This window comes from Salvelinus alpinus, chromosome 35, assembly GCF_045679555.1.
Source record: "Salvelinus alpinus chromosome 35, SLU_Salpinus.1, whole genome shotgun sequence".
Classification (NCBI taxonomy): domain Eukaryota; kingdom Metazoa; phylum Chordata; class Actinopteri; order Salmoniformes; family Salmonidae; genus Salvelinus; species Salvelinus alpinus.
In genome coordinates, this window is record NC_092120.1 from 3859244 (window position 1) to 3877985 (window position 18742).

Genomic DNA, 18742 nt, shown 5'->3' on the forward strand with positions numbered 1-18742 from the left:
TGTATGTGAGACCCTCAGTGCGTACATGTGTGTGAGACCCTCAGTATGTACATGTGTGTGAGACCCTCAGTATGTACATGCGTGTGAGACCCTCAGTATGTAAATGCGTGTGAGACCCTCAGTTTGTACATGTGTGTGAGACCCTCAGTATGTACATGTGTGTGAGACCCTCAGTATGTACATGCGTGTGAGACCCTCAGTGTGTACATGCGTGTGAGACCCTCAGTGTGTACATGTGTGTGAGCCCTTCAGTGTGTACATGTGCGTGAGACCCTCAAGATGTACATGTGTGTGAGACCCTCAGTGTGTACATGTGTCTGAGACCCTCAGTATGTACATGTGTGTGAGACCCTCAGTATGTACATGTGTGTGAGACCCTCAGTGTGTACATGTGTGTAAGACCCTCAGTATGTACATGTGTGTGAGACCCTCAGTGTGTACATGTGTTTGAGGCCCTCAGCGTGTACATGTGTGAGAGACCCTCAGTGTGTACATGTGTGTGATACCCTCAGTATGTACATGTGTGTGAGACCCGCACTGTGTACATGTGTGTGAGACCCTCAGTATGTACATGTGTGAGTCCCTCAGTATGAACATGTGTGAGACACCCAGTATGTACATGTGTGTGAGACCCTCAGTATGGACATGTGTGTGAGACCCTCAGTCTGTACATGTGTGTGAGATCCTCAGTGTGTACATGTGTGTGAGACCCTCAGTATGTAAATGTGTGTGAGACCCTCATTATGTAAATGTGTGTGAGACCCTCAGTGTGTACATGTGTGTGAGACCCTCTGTGTGTACATGCGTGTGAGACCCTCAGTGTGTACATGCGTGTGAGACCCTCAGTATGTACATGCGTGTGAGACCCTCAGTATGTACATGTGTGTGAGACCCTCAGTATGTACATGCGTGTGAGACCCTCAGTGTGTACATGCGTGTGAGATCCTCAGTTTGTACATGCGTGTGAGACCCTCAGTATGTACATGTGTGTGAGACCCTCAGTATGTACATGCGTGTGAGACCCTCAGTATGTACATGCGTGTGAGACCCTCAGTGTGTACATGCGTGTGAGACCCTCAGTATGTACATGTGTGTGAGACCCTCAGTATGTACATGCGTGTGAGACCCTCAGTGTGTACATGCGTGTGAGACCCTCAGTGTGTACATGTGTGTGAGACCCTCAGTGTGTACATGCGTGTGAGACCCTCAGTATGTACATGCGTGTGAGACCCTCAGTATGTACATGTGTGTGAGACCCTCAGTGTGTACATGCGTGTGAGACCCTCAGTTTGTACATGCATATGAGACCCTCAGTGTGTACATGTGTGTGAGACGTTCAGTATGTACATGTGTGTGAGACCCTCAGTGTGTACATGTGTGTGATACCCTCAGTATGTACATGTGTGTGAGACCCGCACTGTGTACATGTGTGTGAGACCCTCAGTATGTACATGTGTGAGTCCCTCAGTATGTACATGTGTGAGACACCCAGTATGTACATGTGTGTGAGACCCTCAGTGTGTACATGTGTGTGAGACCCTCAGTATGTACATGCGTGTGAGACACTCAGTGTGTACATGCGTGTGAGACCCGCAGTGTGTACATGTATGTGAGACCCTCATTGTGTACATGTGTGTGAGACCCTCAGTATGTACATGTGTGTGAGACCCTCAGTATGTACATGCGTGTGAGACCCTCAGTATGTACATGCGTGTGAGACCCTCAGTATGTACATGCGTGTGAGACCCTCAGTGTGTACATGCGTGTGAGACCCTCAGTATGTACATGCGTGTGAGACCCTCAGTATGTACATGTGTGTGAGACCCTCAGTATGTACATGCGTGTGAGACCCTCAGTATGTACATGCGTGTGAGACCCTCAGTATGTACATGCGTGTGAGACCCTCAGTAAGTACATGTGTGTGAGACCCTCAGTATGTTCATGCGTGTGAGACCCTCAGTGTGTACATGCGTGTGAGACCCTCAGTTTGTACATGCGTGTGAGACCCTCAGTATGTACATGTGTGTGAGACCCTCAGTATGTACATGCGTGTGAGACCCTCAGTATGTACATGCGTGTGAGACCCTCAGTGTGTACATGCGTGTGAGACCCTCAGTATGTACATGTGTGTGAGACCCTCAGTATGTACATGCGTGTGAGACCCTCAGTGTGTACATGCGTGTGAGACCCTCAGTATGTACATGTGTGTGAGACCCTCAGTGTGTACATGCGTGTGAGACCCTCAGTATGTACATGCGTGTGAGACCCTCAGTATGTACATGTGTGTGAGACCCTCAGTGTGTACATGCGTGTGAGACCCTCAGTTTGTACATGCGTATGAGACCCTCAGTGTGTACATGTGTGTGAGACGTTCAGTATGTACATGTGTGTGAGACCCTCAGTGTGTACATGTGTGTGAGACCCTCAGCGTGTACATGTGTGAGAGACCCTCAGTGTGTACATGTGTGTGATACCCTCAGTATGTAAATGCGTGTGAGACCCTCAGTTTGTACATGTGTGTGAGACCCTCAGTATGTACATGTGTGTGAGACCCTCAGTATGTACATGCGTGTGAGACCCTCAGTGTGTACATGCGTGTGAGACCCTCAGTATGTACATGCGTGTGAGACCCTCAGTGTGTACATGCGTGTGAGACCCTCAGTATGTACATGTGTGTGAGACCCTCAGTGTGTACATGCGTGTGAGACCCTCAGTATGTACATGCGTGTGAGACCCTCAGTATGTACATGTGTGTGAGACCCTCAGTGTGTACATGCGTGTGAGACCCTCAGTTTGTACATGCGTATGATACCCTCAGTGTGTACATGTGTGTGAGACGTTCAGTATGTACATGTGTGTGAGACCCTCAGTGTGTACATGTGTGTGAGACCCTCAGTGTGTACATGTGTGTGAGACCCTCAGTGTGTACATGTGTGTGAGACCCTCAGTATGTACATGTGTGTGAGACCCTCAGTATGTACATGTGTGTGAGACCCTCCTTGTGTACATGTGTGTAAGACCCTCAGTATGTACACGTGTGTGAGACCCTCAGTGTGTACATGTGTGTGAGACCCTCAGCGTGTACATGTGTGAGAGACCCTCAGTGTGTACATGTGTGTGATACCCTCAGTATGTACATGTGTGTGAGACCCGCACTGTGTACATGTGTGTGAGACCCTCAGTATGTACATGTGTGAGTCCCTCAGTATGTACATGTGTGAGACACCCAGTATGTACATGTGTGTGAGACCCTCAGTGTGTACATGCGTGTGAGACGCTCAGTATGTACATGTGTGTGAGCCCTTCAGTGTGTACATGTGCGTGAGACCCTCAAGATGTACATGTGTGAGACCCTCAGTGTGTACATGTGTGTGAGACCCTCAGTATGTACATGTGTGTGAGACCCTCAGTATGTACATGTGTGTGAGACCCTCAGTGTGTACATGTGTGTAAGACCCTCAGTATGTACATGTGTGTGAGACCCTCAGTGTGTACATGTGTTTGAGACCCTCAGCGTGTACATGTGTGAGAGACCCTCAGTGTGTACATGTGTGTGATACCCTCAGTATGTACATGTGTGTGAGACCCGCACTGTGTACATGTGTGTGAGACCCTCAGTATGTACATGTGTGAGTCCCTCAGTATGAACATGTGTGAGACACCCAGTATGTACATGTGTGTGAGACCCTCAGTATGGACATGTGTGTGAGACCCTCAGTCTGTACATGTGTGTGAGACCCTCGGTGTGTACATGTGTGTGAGACCCTCAGTATGTAAATGTGTGTGAGACCCTCATTATGTAAATGTGTGTGAGACCCTCAGTGTGTACATGTGTGTGAGACCCTCTGTGTGTACATGCGTGTGAGACCCTCAGTGTGTACATGCGTGTGAGACCCTCAGTTTGTACATGCGTGTGAGACCCTCAGTGTGTACATGCGTATGAGGCCCTCAGTGTGTACATGCGTGTGAGACGCTCAGTATGTACATGTGTGTGAGACCCTCAGTGTGTACATGTGTGTGAGACCCTCAGTGTGTACATGTGTGTGAGACCCTCAGTGTGTACATGTGTGAGAGACCCTCAGTGTGTACATGTGTGTGAGACCCTCAGTGTGTACATGTGTGTGAGACCCTCGGTGTGTACATGCGTGTGAGACCCTCAGTGTGTACATGTGTGTGAGACCCTCAGTATGTACATGCGTGTGAGACCCTCAGTATGTACATGCGTGTGAGACCCTCAGTGTGTACATGCGTGTGAGACCCGCAGTGTGTACATGTATGTGAGACCCTCAGTATGTACATGTGTGTGAGACCCTCAGTATGTACATGCGTGTGAGACCCTCAGTATGTAAATGCATGTGAGACCCTCAGTTTGTACATGTGTGTGAGACCCTCAGTATGTACATGTGTGTGAGACCCTCAGTATGTACATGCGTGTGAGACCCTCAGTGTGTACATGCGTGTGAGACCCTCAGTGTGTACATGTGTGTGAGCCCTTCAGTGTGTACAAGTGCGTGAGACCCTCAAGATGTACATGTGTGTGAGACCCTCAGTGTGTACATGTGTGTGAGACCCTCAGTATGTACATGTGTGTGAGACCCTCAGTATGTACATGTGTGTGAGACCCTCAGTGTGTACATGTGTGTAAGACCCTCAGTATGTACATGTGTGTGAGACCCTCAGTGTGTACATGTGTTTGAGACCCTCAGCGTGTACATGTGTGAGAGACCCTCAGTGTTTACATGTGTGTGATACCCTCAGTATGTACATGTGTGTGAGACCCGCACTGTGTACATGTGTGTGAGACCCTCAGTATGTACATGTGTGAGTCCCTCAGTATGAACATGTGTGAGACACCCAGTATGTACATGTGTGTGAGACCCTCAGTATGGACATGTGTGTGAGACCCTCAGTCTGTACATGTGTGTGAGACCCTCAGTGTGTACATGTGTGTGAGACCCTCAGTATGTAAATGTGTGTGAGACCCTCATTATGTAAATGTGTGTGAGACCCTCAGTGTTTACATGTGTGTGAGACCCTCTGTGTGTACATGCGTGTGAGACCCTCAGTGTGTACATGCGTGTGAGACCCTCAGTTTGTACATGCGTGTGAGACCCTCACTGTGTACATGCGTATGATGCCCTCAGTGTGTACATGCGTGTGAGACGCTCAGTATGTACATGTGTGTGAGACCCTCAGTGTGTACATGTGTGTGAGACCCTCAGTGTGTACATGTGTGTGAGACCCTCAGTGTGTACATGTGTGAGAGACCCTCAGTGTGTACATGTGTGTGAGACCCTCAGTGTGTACATGTGTGTGAGACCCTCGGTGTGTACATGCGTGTGAGACCCTCAGTGTGTACATGTGTGTGAGACCCTCAGTGTGTACATGTGTGTGAGACCCTCAGTATGTACATGCGTGTGAGACACTCAGTGTTTACATGCGTGTGAGACCCGCAGCGTGTACATGTATGTGAGACCCTCAGTATGTACATGTGTGTGAGACCCTCAGTATGTACATGCGTGTGAGACCCTCAGTATGTAAATGCATGTGAGACCCTCAGTTTGTACATGTGTGTGAGACCCTCAGTATGTACATGTGTGTGACCCTCAGTATGTACATGCGTGTGAGACCCTCAGTGTGTACATGCGTGTGAGACCCTCAGTGTGTACATGTGTGTGAGACCTTTAGTGTGTACATGTGCGTGAGACCCTCAAGATGTACATGTGTGTGAGACCCTCAGTGTGTACATGTGTGTGAGACCCTCAGTATGTACATGTGTGTGAGACCCTCAGTATGTACATGTGTGTGAGACCCTCAGTGTGTACATGTGTGTAAGACCCTCAGTATGTACATGTGTGTGAGACCCTCAGTGTGTACATGTGTGTGAGACCCTCAGCGTGTACATGTGTGAGAGACCCTCAGTGTGTACATGTGTGTGATACCCTCAGTATGTACATGTGTGTGAGACCCGCACTGTGTACATGTGTGTGAGACCCTCAGTATGTACATGTGTGAGTCCCTCAGTATGAACATGTGTGAGACACCCAGTATGTACATGTGTGTGAGACCCTCAGTATGGACATGTGTGTGAGACCCTCAGTATGTAAATGTGTGTGAGACCCTCAGTGTGTACATGTGTGTGAGACCCTCTGTGTGTACATGCGTGTGAGACCCTCAGTGTGTACATGCGTGTGAGACCCTCAGTTTGTACATGCGTGTGAGACCCTCAGTGTGTACATGCGTATGAGGCCCTCAGTGTGTACATGCGTGTGAGACGCTCAGTATGTACATGTGTGTGAGACCCTCAGTGTGTACATGTGTGTGAGTCCCTCAGTGTGTACATGTGTGTGAGACCCTCAGTGTGTACATGTGTGTGAGACCCTCAGCGTGTACATGTGTGAGAGACCCTCAGTGTGTACATGTGTGTGATACCCTCAGTATGTACATGTGTGTGAGACCCGCACTGTGTACATGTGTGTGAGACCCTCAGTATGTACATGTGTGAGTCCCTCAGTATGTACATGTGTGAGACACCCAGTATGTACATGTGTGTGAGACACTCAGTGTGTACATGTGTGTGAGACCCTCAGTATGTACATGCGTGTGAGACACTCAGTGTGTACATGCGTGTGAGACCCTCAGTGTGTACATGTATGTGAGACCCTCAGTGTGTACATGTGTGTGAGACCCTCAGTATGTACATGTGTGTGAGACCCTCAGTATGTACATGCGTGTGAGACCCTCAGTATGTAAATGCGTGTGAGACCCTCAGTTTGTACATATGTGTGAGACCCTCAGTATGTACATGTGTGTGAGACCCTCAGTATGTACATGCGTGTGAGACCCTCAGTGTGTACATGCGTGTGAGACCCTCAGTGTGTACATGTGTGTGAGCCCTTCAGTGTGTACATGTGCGTGAGACCCTCAAGATGTACATGTGTGTGAGACCCTCAGTGTGTACATGTGTCTGAGACCCTCAGTATGTACATGTGTGTGAGACCCTCAGTATGTACATGTGTGTGAGACCCTCAGTGTGTACATGTGTGTAAGACCCTCAGTATGTACATGTGTGTGAGACCCTCAGTGTGTACATGTGTTTGAGACCCTCAGCGTGTACATGTGTGAGAGACCCTCAGTGTGTACATGTGTGTGATACCCTCAGTATGTACATGTGTGTGAGACCCGCACTGTGTACATGTGTGTGAGACCCTCAGTATGTACATGTGTGAGTCCCTCAGTATGAACATGTGTGAGACACCCAGTATGTACATGTGTGTGAGACCCTCAGTATGGACATGTGTGTGAGACCCTCAGTCTGTACATGTGTGTGAGATCCTCAGTGTGTACATGTGTGTGAGACCCTCAGTATGTAAATGTGTGTGAGACCCTCATTATGTAAATGTGTGTGAGACCCTCAGTGTGTACATGTGTGTGAGACCCTCTGTGTGTACATGCGTGTGAGACCCTCAGTGTGTACATGCGTGTGAGACCCTCAGTATGTACATGCGTGTGAGACCCTCAGTATGTAAATGCATGTGAGACCCTCAGTTTGTACATGTGTGTGAGACCCTCAGTATGTACATGTGTGTGACCCTCAGTATGTACATGCGTGTGAGACCCTCAGTGTGTACATGCGTGTGAGACCCTCAGTGTGTACATGTGTGTGAGACCTTTAGTGTGTACATGTGCGTGAGACCCTCAAGATGTACATGTGTGTGAGACCCTCAGTGTGTACATGTGTGTGAGACCCTCAGTATGTACATGTGTGTGAGACCCTCAGTATGTACATGTGTGTGAGACCCTCAGTGTGTACATGTGTGTAAGACCCTCAGTATGTACATGTGTGTGAGACCCTCAGTGTGTACATGTGTGTGAGACCCTCAGCGTGTACATGTGTGAGAGACCCTCAGTGTGTACATGTGTGTGATACCCTCAGTATGTACATGTGTGTGAGACCCGCACTGTGTACATGTGTGTGAGACCCTCAGTATGTACATGTGTGAGTCCCTCAGTATGAACATGTGTGAGACACCCAGTATGTACATGTGTGTGAGACCCTCAGTATGGACATGTGTGTGAGACCCTCTGTCTGTACATGTGTGTGAGACCCTCAGTGTGTACATGTGTGTGAGACCCTCAGTATGTAAATGTGTGTGAGACCCTCAGTGTGTACATGTGTGTGAGACCCTCTGTGTGTACATGCGTGTGAGACCCTCAGTGTGTACATGCGTGTGAGACCCTCAGTTTGTACATGCGTGTGAGACCCTCAGTGTGTACATGCGTATGAGGCCCTCAGTGTGTACATGCGTGTGAGACGCTCAGTATGTACATGTGTGTGAGACCCTCAGTCTGTACATGTGTGTGAGTCCCTCAGTGTGTACATGTGTGTGAGACCCTCAGTGTGTACATGTGTGTGAGACCCTCAGCGTGTACATGTGTGAGAGACCCTCAGTGTGTACATGTGTGTGATACCCTCAGTATGTACATGTGTGTGAGACCCGCACTGTGTACATGTGTGTGAAACCCTCAGTATGTACATGTGTGAGACACCCAGTATGTACATGTGTGTGAGACCCTCAGCGTGTACATGTGTGTGAGACCCTCAGTATGTACATGCGTGTGAGACACTCAGTGTGTACATGCGTGTGAGACCCTCAGTGTGTACATGTATGTGAGACCCTCAGTGTGTACATGTGTGTGAGACCCTCAGTATGTACATGTGTGTGAGACCCTCAGTATGTACATGCGTGTGAGACCCTCAGTATGTAAATGCGTGTGAGACCCTCAGTTTGTACATGTGTGTGAGACCCTCAGTATGTACATGTGTGTGAGACCCTCAGTATGTACATGCGTGTGAGACCCTCAGTGTGTACATGCGTGTGAGACCCTCAGTGTGTACATGTGTGTGAGCCCTTCAGTGTGTACATGTGCGTGAGACCCTCAAGATGTACATGTGTGTGAGACCCTCAGTGTGTACATGTGTCTGAGACCCTCAGTATGTACATGTGTGTGAGACCCTAGGTATGTACATGTGTGTGAGACCCTCAGTGTGTACATGTGTGTAAGACCCTCAGTATGTACATGTGTGTGAGACCCTCAGTGTGTACATGTGTTTGAGACCCTCAGCGTGTACATGTGTGAGAGACCCTCAGTGTGTACATGTGTGTGATACCCTCAGTATGTACATGTGTGTGAGACCCGCACTGTGTACATGTGTGTGAGACCCTCAGTATGTACATGTGTGTGATACCCTCAGTATGTACATGTGTGTGAGACCCGCACTGTGTACATGTGTGTGAGACCCTCAGTATGTACATGTGTGAGTCCCTCAGTATGAACATGTGTGAGACACCCAGTATGTACATGTGTGTGAGACCCTCAGTATGGACATGTGTGTGAGACCCTCAGTCTGTACATGTGTGTGAGATCCTCAGTGTGTACATGTGTGTGAGACCCTCAGTATGTAAATGTGTGTGAGACCCTCATTATGTAAATGTGTGTGAGACCCTCAGTGTGTACATGTGTGTGAGACCCTCGGTGTGTACATGCGTGTGAGACCCTCAGTGTGTACATGCGTGTGAGACCCTCAGTATGTACATGCGTGTGAGACCCTCAGTATGTACATGTGTGTGAGACCCTCAGTATGTACATGCGTGTGAGACCCTCAGTGTGTACATGCGTGTGAGATCCTCAGTTTGTACATGCGTGTGAGACCCTCAGTATGTACATGTGTGTGAGACCCTCAGTATGTACATGCGTGTGAGACCCTCAGTATGTACATGCGTGTGAGACCCTCAGTGTGTACATGCGTGTGAGACCCTCAGTATGTACATGTGTGTGAGACCCTCAGTATGTACATGCGTGTGAGACCCTCAGTGTGTACATGCGTGTGAGACCCTCAGTGTGTACATGTGTGTGAGACCCTCAGTGTGTACATGCGTGTGAGACCCTCAGTATGTACATGCGTGTGAGACCCTCAGTATGTACATGTGTGTGAGACCCTCAGTGTGTACATGCGTGTGAGACCCTCAGTTTGTACATGCATATGAGACCCTCAGTGTGTACATGTGTGTGAGACGTTCAGTATGTACATGTGTGTGAGACCCTCAGTGTGTACATGTGTGTGAGACCCTCAGTGTGTACATGTGTGTGAGACCCTCAGTGTGTACATGTGTGTGAGACCCTCAGTATGTACATGTATGTGAGACCCTCAGTATGTACATGTGTGTGAGACCCTCAGTGTGTACATGTGTTTGAGACCCTCAGCGTGTACATGTGTGAGAGACCCTCAGTGTGTACATGTGTGTGATACCCTCAGTATGTACATGTGTGTGAGACCCGCACTGTGTACATGTGTGTGAGACCCTCAGTATGTACATGTGTGAGTCCCTCAGTATGAACATGTGTGAGACACCCAGTATGTACATGTGTGTGAGACCCTCAGTATGGACATGTGTGTGAGACCCTCAGTCTGTACATGTGTGTGAGATCCTCAGTGTGTACATGTGTGTGAGACCCTCAGTATGTAAATGTGTGTGAGACCCTCATTATGTAAATGTGTGTGAGACCCTCAGTGTGTACATGTGTGTGAGACCCTCTGTGTGTACATGCGTGTGAGACCCTCAGTGTGTACATGCGTGTGAGACCCTCAGTATGTACATGCGTGTGAGACCCTCAGTATGTACATGTGTGTGAGACCCTCAGTATGTACATGCGTGTGAGACCCTCAGTGTGTACATGCGTGTGAGATCCTCAGTTTGTACATGCGTGTGAGACCCTCAGTATGTACATGTGTGTGAGACCCTCAGTATGTACATGCGTGTGAGACCCTCAGTATGTACATGCGTGTGAGACCCTCAGTGTGTACATGCGTGTGAGACCCTCAGTATGTACATGTGTGTGAGACCCTCAGTATGTACATGCGTGTGAGACCCTCAGTGTGTACATGCGTGTGAGACCCTCAGTGTGTACATGTGTGTGAGACCCTCAGTGTGTACATGCGTGTGAGACCCTCATTATGTACATGCGTGTGAGACCCTCAGTATGTACATGTGTGTGAGACCCTCAGTGTGTACATGCGTGTGAGACCCTCAGTTTGTACATGCATATGAGACCCTCAGTGTGTACATGTGTGTGAGACGTTCAGTATGTACATGTGTGTGAGACCCTCAGTGTGTACATGTGTGTGAGATCCTCAGTTTGTACATGCGTGTGAGACCCTCAGTCTGTACATGTGTGTGAGATCCTCAGTGTTTACATGTGTGTGAGACCCTCAGTATGTAAATGTGTGTGAGACCCTCATTATGTAAATGTTTGTGAGACCCTCAGTGTGTACATGTGTGTGATACCCTCTGTGTGTACATGCGTGTGAGACCCTCAGTGTGTACATGCGTGTGAGACCCTCAGTATGTACATGCGTGTGAGACCCTCAGTATGTACATGTGTGTGAGACCCTCAGTATGTACATGCGTGTGAGACCCTCAGTGTGTACATGCGTGTGAGATCCTCAGTATGTACATGCGTGTGAGACCCTCAGTGTGTACATGCGTGTGAGACCCTCAGTATGTACATGCGTGTGAGACCCTAGGTGTGTACATGCGTGTGAGACCCTCAGTATGTACATGCGTGTGAGACCCTCAGTATGTACATGTGTGTGAGACCCTCAGTGTGTACATGCATGTGAGACCCTCAGTTTGTACATGCGTATGAGACCCTCAGTGTGTACATGTGTGTGAGACGTTCAGTATGTACATGTGTGTGAGACCCTCAGTGTGTACATGTGTGTGAGACCCTCAGTGTGTACATGTGTGTGAGACCCTCAGTGTGTACATGTGTGTGAGACCCTCAGTATGTACACGTGTGTGAGACCCTCAGTGTGTACATGTGTGTGAGACCCTCAGCGTGTACATGTGTGAGAGACCCTCAGCGTGTACATGTGTGAGAGACCCTCAGTGTGTACATGTGTGTGATACCCTCAGTATGTACATGTGTGTGAGACCCTCAGCGTGTACATGTGTGTGAGACCCTCAGTATGTACATGTGTGAGTCCCTCAGTATGAACATGTGTGAGACACCCAGTATGTACATGTGTGTGAGACCCTCAGTCTGTACATGTGTGTGAGACCCTCAGTGTGTACATGTGTGTGAGACCCTCAGTATGTAAATGTGTGTGAGACCCTCATTATGTAAATGTGTGTGAGACCCTCAGTGTGTACATGTGTGTGAGACCCTCTGTGTGTACATGCGTGTGAGACCCTCAGTGTGTACATGCGTGTGAGACCCTCAGTTTGTACATGCGTGTGAGACCCTCAGTGTGTACATGCGTATGAGGCCCTCAGTGTGTACATGCGTGTGAGACGCTCAGTATGTACATGTGTGTGAGACCCTCAGTGTGTACATGTGTGTGAGACCCTCAGTGTGTACATGTGTGTGAGACCCTCAGTGTGTACATGTGTGAGAGACCCTCAGTGTGTACATGTGTGTGAGACCCTCAGTGTGTACATGTGTGTGAGACCCTCAGTGTGTACATGCGTGTGAGACCCTCAGTGTGTACATGTGTGTGAGACCCTCAGTGTGTACATGTGTGTGAGACCCTCAGTATGTACATGCGTGTGAGACACTCAGTGTGTACATGTGTGTGAGACCCTCAGTATGTACATGTGTGTGAGACCCTCAGTATGTACATGTGTGTGAGACCCTCAGTGTGTACATGTGTGTGAGACCCTCAGTATGTACATGTGTGTGAGACCCTCAGTGTGTACATGTGTTTGAGACCCTCAGCGTGTACATGTGTGAGAGACCCTCAGTGTGTACATGTGTGTGATACCCTCAGTATGTACATGTGTGTGAGACTTGCACTGTGTACATGTGTGTGAGACCCTCAGTATGTACATGTGTGAGTCCCTCAGTATGAACATGTGTGAGACACCCAGTATGTACATGTGTGTGAGACCCTCAGTCTGTACATGTGTGTGAGACCCTCAGTGTGTACATGTGTGTGAGACCCTCAGTATGTAAATGTGTGTGAGACCCTCATTATGTAAATGTGTGTGAGACCCTCAGTGTGTACATGTGTGTGAGACCCTCTGTGTGTACATGCGTGTGAGACCCTCAGTGTGTACATGCGTGTGAGACCCTCAGTTTGTACATGCGTGTGAGACCCTCAGTGTGTACATGCGTATGAGGCCCTCAGTGTGTACATGCGTGTGAGACGCTCAGTATGTACATGTGTGTGAGACCCTCAGTGTGTACATGTGTGTGAGACCCTCAGTGTGTACATGTGTGTGAGACCCTCAGTGTGTACATGTGTGAGAGACCCTCAGTGTGTACATGTGTGTGAGACCCTCAGTGTGTACATTTGTGTGAGACCCTCAGTGTGTAAATGTGTGTGAGACCCTCATTATGTAAATGTGTGTGAGACCCTCAGTGTGTACATGTGTGTGAGACCCTCTGTGTGTACATGCGTGTGAGACCCTCAGTGTGTACATGCGTGTGAGACCCTCAGTTTGTACATGCGTGTGAGACCCTCAGTGTGTACATGCGTATGAGGCCCTCAGTGTGTACATGCGTGTGAGACGCTCAGTATGTACATGTGTGTGAGACCCTCAGTGTGTACATGTGTGTGAGACCCTCAGTGTGTACATGTGTGTGAGACCCTCAGTGTGTACATGTGTGAGAGACCCTCAGTGTGTACATGTGTGTGAGACCCTCAGTGTGTACATGTGTGTGAGACCCTCAGTGTGTACATGCGTGTGAGACCCTCAGTGTGTACATGTGTGTGAGACCCTCAGTGTGTACATGTGTGTGAGACCCTCAGTATGTACATGCGTGTGAGACACTCAGTGTGTACATGTGTGTGAGACCCTCAGTATGTACATGTGTGTGAGACCCTCAGTATGTACACGTGTGTGAGACCCTCAGTGTGTACATGTGTGTAAGACCCTCAGTATGTACATGTGTGTGAGACCCTCAGTGTGTACATGTGTGTGAGACCCTCAGCGTGTACATGTGTGAGAGACCCTCAGTGTGTACATGTGTGTGATACCCTCAGTATGTACATGTGTGTGAGACCCGCACTGTGTACATGTGTGTGAGACCCTCAGTATGTACATGTGTGAGTCCCTCAGTATGAACATGTGTGAGACACCCAGTATGTACATGTGTGTGAGACCCTCAGTATGGACATGTGTGTGAGACCCTCAGTCTGTACATGTGTGTGAGACCCTCAGTGTGTACATGTGTGTGAGACCCTCAGTATGTAAATGTGTGTGAGACCCTCAGTATGTAAATGTGTGTGAGACCCTCAGTGTGTACATGTGTGTGAGACCCTCTGTGTGTACATGCGTGTGAGACCCTCAGTGTGTACATGCGTGTGAGACCCTCAGTTTGTACATGCGTGTGAGACCCTCAGTGTGTATATGCGTATGAGGCCCTCAGTGTGTACATGCGTGTGAGACGCTCAGTATGTACATGTGTGTGAGACCCTCAGTGTGTACATGTGTGTGAGTCCCTCAGTGTGTACATGTGTGTGAGACCCTCAGTATGTACATGCGTGTGAGACCCTCAGTATGTACATGCGTGTGAGACCCTCAGTAAGTACATGTGTGTGAGACCCTCAGTATGTACATGCGTGTGAGACCCTCAGTGTGTACATGCGTGTGAGATCCTCATTGTGTACATGTGTGTGAGACCCTCAGTATGTACATGTGTGTGAGACCCTCAGTATGTACATGCGTGTGAGACCCTCAGTATGTACATGCGTGTGAGAACCTCAGTATGTACATGCGTGTGAGACCCTCAGTGTGTACATGCGTGTGAGACCCTCAGTATGCACATGCGTGTGAGACCCTCAGTATGTACATGTGTGTGAGACCCTCAGTATGTACATGCGTGTGAGACCCTCAGTATGTACATGCGTGTGAGACCCTCAGTATGTACATGCGTGTGAGACCCTCAGTAAGTACATGTGTGTGAGACCCTCAGTATGTACATGCGTGTGAGACCCTCAGTGTGTACATGCGTGTGAGATCCTCAGTTTGTACATGCGTGTGAGACCCTCAGTATGTACATGTGTGTGAGACCCTCAGTATGTACATGCGTGTGAGACCCTCAGTATGTACATGCGTGTGAGACCCTCAGTGTGTACATGCGTGTGAGACCCTCAGTATGTACATGTGTGTGAGACCCTCAGTATGTACATGCGTGTGAGACCCTCAGTGTGTACATGCGTGTGAGACCATCAGTATGTACATGTGTGTGAGACCCTCAGTGTGTACATGCGTGTGAGACCCTCAGTATGTACATGCGTGTGAGACCCTCAGTATGTACATGTGTGTGAGACCCTCAGTGTGTACATGCGTGTGAGAGCCTCAGTTTGTACATGCGTATGAGACCCTCAGTGTGTACATGTGTGTGAGACGTTCAGTATGTACATGTGTGTGAGACCCTCAGTGTGTACATGTGTGTGAGACCCTCAGTGTGTACATGTGTGTGAGACCCTCAGTGTGTACATGTGTGTGAGACCCTCAGTATGTACATGTATGTGAGACCCTCAGTATGTACATGTGTGTGAGACCCTCAGTGTGTACATGTGTGTAAGACCCTCAGTATGTACACGTGTGTGAGACCCTCAGTGTGTACATGTGTGTGAGACCCTCAGCGTGTACATGTGTGAGAGACCCTCAGCGTGTACATGTGTGAGAGACCCTCAGTGTGTACATGTGTGTGATACCCTCAGTATGTACATGTGTGTGAGACCCGCACTGTGTACATGTGTGTGAGACCCTCAGTATGTACATGTGTGAGTCCCTCAGTATGTACATGTGTGAGACACCCAGTATGTACATGTGTGTGAGACCCTCAGTGTGTACATGTGTGTGAGACCCTCAGTATGTACATGCGTGTGAGACACTCAGTGTGTACATGCGTGTGAGACCCTCAGTGTGTACATGTGTGTGAGACCCTCAGTATGTACATGTGTGTGAGACCCTCAGTATGTACATGTGTGTGAGACCCTCAGTGTGTACATGTGTGTGAGACCCTCAGTATGTACATGTGTGTGAGACCCTCAGTGTGTACATGTGTTTGAGACCCTCAGCGTGTACATGTGTGAGAGACCCTCAGTGTGTACATGTGTGTGATACCCTCAGTATGTACATGTGTGTGAGACTTGCACTGTGTACATGTGTGTGAGACCCTCAGTATGTACATGTGTGAGTCCCTCAGTATGAACATGTGTGAGACACCCAGTATGTACATGTGTGTGAGACCCTCAGTCTGTACATGTGTGTGAGACCCTCAGTGTGTACATGTGTGTGAGACCCTCAGTATGTAAATGTGTGTGAGACCCTCATTATGTAAATGTGTGTGAGACCCTCAGTGTGTACATGTGTGTGAGACCCTCTGTGTGTACATGCGTGTGAGACCCTCAGTGTGTACATGCGTGTGAGACCCTCAGTTTGTACATGCGTGTGAGACCCTCAGTGTGTACATGCGTATGAGGCCCTCAGTGTGTACATGCGTGTGAGACCCTCAGTATGTACATGTGTGTGAGACCCTCAGTGTGTACATGTGTGTGAGACCCTCAGTGTGTACATGTGTGTGAGACCCTCAGTGTGTACATGTGTGAGAGACCCTCAGTGTGTACATGTGTGTGAGACCCTCAGTGTGTACATGTGAGTGAGACCCTCAGTGTGTACATGCGTGTGAGACCCTCAGTGTGTACATGTGTGTGAGACCCTCAGTGTGTACATGTGTGTGAGACCCTCAGAATGTACATGCGTGTGAGACACTCAGTGTGTACATGTGTGTGAGACCCTCAGTATGTACATGTGTGTGAGACCCTCAGTATGTACATGTGTGTGAGACCCTCAGTGTGTACATGTGTGTAAGACCCTCAGTATGTACATGTGTGTGAGACCCTCAGTGTGTACATGTGTGTGAGACCCTCAGCGTGTACATGTGTGAGAGACCCTCAGTGTGTACATGTGTGTGATACCCTCAGTATGTACATGTGTATGAGACCCGCACTGTGTACATGTGTGTGAGACCCTCAGTATGTACATGTGTGAGTCCCTCAGTATGAACATGTGTGAGACACCCAGTATGTACATGTGTGTGAGACCCTCAGTATGGACATGTGTGTGAGACCCTCAGTCTGTACATGTGTGTGAGACCCTCAGTGTGTACATGTGTGTGAGACCCTCAGTATGTAAATGTGTGTGAGACCCTCAGTATGTAAATGTGTGTGAGACCCTCAGTGTGTACATGTGTGTGAGACCCTCTGTGTGTACATGCGTGTGAGACCCTCAGTGTGTACATGCGTGTGAGACCCTCAGTATGTACATGTGTGTGAGACCCTCAGTATGTACATGCGTGTGAGACCCTCAGTGTGTACATGCGTGTGAGACCCTCAGTATGTACATGTGTGTGAGACCCTCAGTGTGTACATGCGTGTGAGACCCTCAGTATGTACATGCGTGTGAGACCCTCAGTATGTACATGTGTGTGAGACCCTCAGTGTGTACATGCGTGTGAGACCCTCAGTTTGTACATGCGTATGAGACCCTCAGTGTGTACATGTGTGTGAGACGTTCAGTATGTACATGTGTGTGAGACCCTCAGTGTGTACATGTGTGTGAGACCCTCAGTGTGTACATGTGTGTGAGACCCTCAGTGTGTACATGTGTGTGAGACCCTCAGTATGTACATGTATGTGAGACCCTCAGTATGTACATGTGTGTGAGACCCTCAGTGTGTACATGTGTGTAAGACCCTCAGTATGTACACGTGTGTGAGACCCTCAGTGTGTACATGTGTGTGAGACCCTCAGCGTGTACATGTGTGAGAGACCCTCAGCGTGTACATGTGTGAGAGACCCTCAGTGTGTACATGTGTGTGATACCCTCAGTATGTACATGTGTGTGAGACCCGCACTGTGTACATGTGTGTGAGACCCTCAGTATGTACATGTGTGAGTCCCTCAGTATGTACATGTGTGAGACACCCAGTATGTACATGTGTGTGAGACCCTCAGTGTGTACATGTGTGTGAGACCCTCAGTATGTACATGCGTGTGAGACACTCAGTGTGTACATGCGTGTGAGACCCTCAGTGTGTACATGTGTGTGAGACCCTCAGTATGTACATGTGTGTGAGACCCTCAGTATGTACATGTGTGTGAGACCCTCAGTGTGTACATGTGTGTAAGACCCTCAGTATGTACATGTGTGTGAGACCCTCAGTGTGTACATGTGTGTGATACCCTCAGTATGTACATGTGTGTGAGACTTGCACTGTGTACATGTGTGTGAGACCCTCAGTATGTACATGTGTGAGTCCCTCAGTATGAACATGTGTGAGACACCCAGTATGTACATGTGTGTGAGACCCTCAGTCTGTACATGTGTGTGAGACCCTCAGTGTGTACATGTGTGTGAGACCCTCAGTATGTAAATGTGTGTGAGACCCTCATTATGTAAATGTGTGTGAGACCCTCAGTGTGTACATGTGTGTGAGACCCTCTGTGTGTACATGCGTGTGAGACCCTCAGTGTGTACATGCGTGTGAGACCCTCAGTTTGTACATGCGTGTGAGACCCTCAGTGTGTACATGCGTATGAGGCCCTCAGTGTGTACATGCGTGTGAGACGCTCAGTATGTACATGTGTGTGAGACCCTCAGTGTGTACATGTGTGTGAGACCCTCAGTGTGTACATGTGTGTGAGACCCTCAGTGTGTACATG